This window comes from Poecilia mexicana, unplaced genomic scaffold (genome assembly GCF_051168715.1).
Source record: "Poecilia mexicana isolate PSO_F unplaced genomic scaffold, ASM5116871v1 scaffold_6, whole genome shotgun sequence".
Classification (NCBI taxonomy): domain Eukaryota; kingdom Metazoa; phylum Chordata; class Actinopteri; order Cyprinodontiformes; family Poeciliidae; genus Poecilia; species Poecilia mexicana.
The window spans coordinates 9,470,273-9,473,351 of NW_028263375.1; the positions used below are offsets into that span (position 1 = coordinate 9,470,273).

Sequence of the window (3,079 nt, forward strand, 5' to 3'; positions counted from 1 at the left end):
CATTGCAAGTTATTGCAAATGCTTGGTTGCAGTTGTTGCTGCTAAAGGTGGCCCGACCAGTTATTACGTTTAGGGGGCAATCACTTTTTCACACAGGGCCATGATGGTTTGGATTTTTTTTCTCCTTTAATAATAAACACCTTCATTTACAAATTGCATTTTGTGTTTACTTGTGTTGTCCTTGACTATTGTTTAAATTGGTTTGATGTTCTGAAACACTCAAGTGTGACAAACATGCAAAAAAACAGGAAACCAGGAAGGGGGCAAACACTTTTTCACACCACTGTATTTTTATTGGAAGCGCAACTGTAGTTACTTTGCAGAGAAACAAGACAAGTAAAAGCACATACACCTTCATCCTGTGTGGTTACCAGAGATGTATCTGCAAGTGTTTTTTTTTTTTTTCACACAGAGCTGCTTGTTGGGTTCATGTGTTTTTTTTATTCAAGCATCATTTCATGTCTTGTCTCAATAAGGTAAAGTATGTAAAGAAAAAGCAGTTGATTGGCTGGTTGGACAGCTCCTCCTTCAGTCTCTCCTCTGATAAATAACACGAAGGTTCAAGACTGATGACACAGCATAAAGGAGAGACTTAAGGGATTCTTGTTCTTTATATTTTCTGACTCACTTTTCAGGTAAATAGCTTCCATTTATTTATTACTTTTATAGATTACAAAAACAATCATAATAATAGCTTGAGATTGAAAATGTAGCATGCTGTATATGAGCTCATAATGCAAAGTTTGTCTGAAAGGTAAAAACATCTCATTAGTCAGACTGATTTGCAAACAGGTTGTTCCAACACCCGCTGTTTTTAAATAATTATAACTGATCATGACATCGCTAGAGTTTATTTACAGAATTAGGTTTAAAATTAAGAATTACCATCATAAATATTATATTTTTGTTATCTTAAAAATTATACCTCATAGAAGCACTAATCCCTGTGATTTTCATCTCTAAATTGGTCAAGTTTTAGAAATAATAAATTACTAGCTAGAGAGCCATGGTGACATTAATTATGGAGCAGGTTGAAAATACAGTCATGCAGTAAATTTGAATAGTACTGAAAAAACGATTTACTCCATTCACCAGTGGAAACACATTATATAGATTACTAAAAAACAGACATGGAGGAGAAAATACCGAAGGCATTAAAAAAAAACTAATTTTGAATTATTTCCATATACTGTACATGCTAATACAATAATTATAGATTTTCCTCATTTTGATTTTTCCCTCTTTGTTTTTCTTCAGTTACATCGTTAACTATGGGTCCGAAAAAGAACTGGCTGTCTACGGTGACGGAATTGTTAAAAAAAAGTCCACTGGTAGCTAGTGTAGGTTTTGGACTTATCCAGTTGATACTGGAGAAGCTGGTGGAAGTGGAGTTTTCATGCCCTTGTCACTCTAGTCACAACCTTAAATATGGTTTAGTAGTTTTCATTGTTCCAACAATTATAGTCTTTTTACTCATGTTTGGCGTTAGTTATTCACTTGAGGTATGGACATGTAAATGTACATGTACATGTACATGTAAATCTCCATGTAAATGTACATGTGAATCTCCATGTAAATGTGCATGTAAATGTGCATGTAAATGTACATATAAATGTAAATGTAAATGTAAATCTATATGTCCATGTAAATGTAAATGTCCACGTAAACGTAAACGTAAATGTAAATCATTCTGGGAAATCTTAATTATCATGTTTGTTCCACCCATAACATGGGTGATATTAGTGTTAGTTGATGGTCGTTATTACGTCTGTATAAAGACCGACTGGCCAGGAAAGTATGAACAGATTGAGAACGCCGCTCCTCAGAAATGGTGTAAACCATCAAACTCATCTCTGGAGCCAGACTCACTGACCAAAACTCAGCTGTGGTATTTTTACTCAGAGGTAAGAAATCATTATATTTTCCTGAGATTTGGATAAACTAACAATTTAGATGAAGAATATTTTTGTGTGCTGGTAACGTATATATCATTGTTTTTGTTTATGACTGTTTTTTAGCACGCTGGATTCTACACAGCACTTGGGTTGACCGTGTTTTATCTGGTCTGTTTTATTGGCTCCCGGTGTTCATCCCCACCAGAAAATGAAATGACTCAAGAAAGTGAAGAGAATGCAGAGGCTTCAAAATCAGGAGATGTCTGCGAGGGGTGAGGTACCTGAAACAAATGCTGAACCCCATTTGCAAACACAAGGGTTAGGAAATAATTAGATTGAGCCAAAAAATCTTAAAAGAAATTATGAAAATGTGTGTATACATTTAATTATTGAAGATAGGCCATGTTTGGTTAAGAACATATTAAATTCCCTGCAGGAGAAACTTTTAGGATATTTTTACTATGTGCTAAATTTGAAAAAGGTTTTTTGTGTAAATATGTTTGTGTCCATTTCATGATATGACTATAATTGATTATTTCTTATTGTGCAACTCAAAATTCTAATTATGTTTTGTAGATATATTACTCAGATGTATTGATATAAAAATACTATTTTCAATCTCAGTTCTTTTTACCTGTTATGCCATTATTTTTAGACATCCTGTAATGTATATTTTATTCATAGTTTTTCCAGATCTGCATCGTTTTCAGATGTTTTTTTGTCTCTCTTCTTTGCACCCCACAATGTAAAATGTATTTAATCTTCTAATTAAATTAGCATTATTTAAACATGACTGTTCAATTTGTTGGTTACTTTAAAATGTCATCTTAGACATTTTTGACTAAAATATTTGACATGTTAGATGTGAAAACTCAAAATAACCAGATTCTTCATATTCAGTCAATTTAATAGTGTGTCAAGAATTAGAAAAATAAATTATTCAGAAAACGAAAGTATGTTTACACATGTGCTAGGGATCTTAGCAGCCACCTCAAATGCATCACACTCACATGCAACGTTGGCCACAGACAGCAACACAGGAAGACGGCACCAGAGGAAGGACCCAACCACCATCATAGCTGTGAACTGTGAGGAAAAAACAATTTTGTTTGCTGCGTATAAAACAAAAGCATCTTGCTGCAGTTCATTAATGGGCAAAACACAAAAAAGAACAGCAGATATTT

At 33.7% G+C, this 3,079-nt stretch overlaps 1 long non-coding RNA gene across 1 annotated transcript; it reads left to right on the plus strand.

Moving 5' to 3' along the window:
• The first annotated feature begins 534 nt into the window (after positions 1–534).
• LOC106910015 (uncharacterized) lies at positions 535–2,683 on the plus strand. Its single transcript, XR_015763016.1, has 3 exons — positions 535–635; positions 1,258–1,904; positions 2,019–2,683. It is a non-coding gene; the product is annotated as an uncharacterized LOC106910015 (long non-coding RNA).
• Positions 2,684–3,079: the final 396 nt, after the last annotated feature.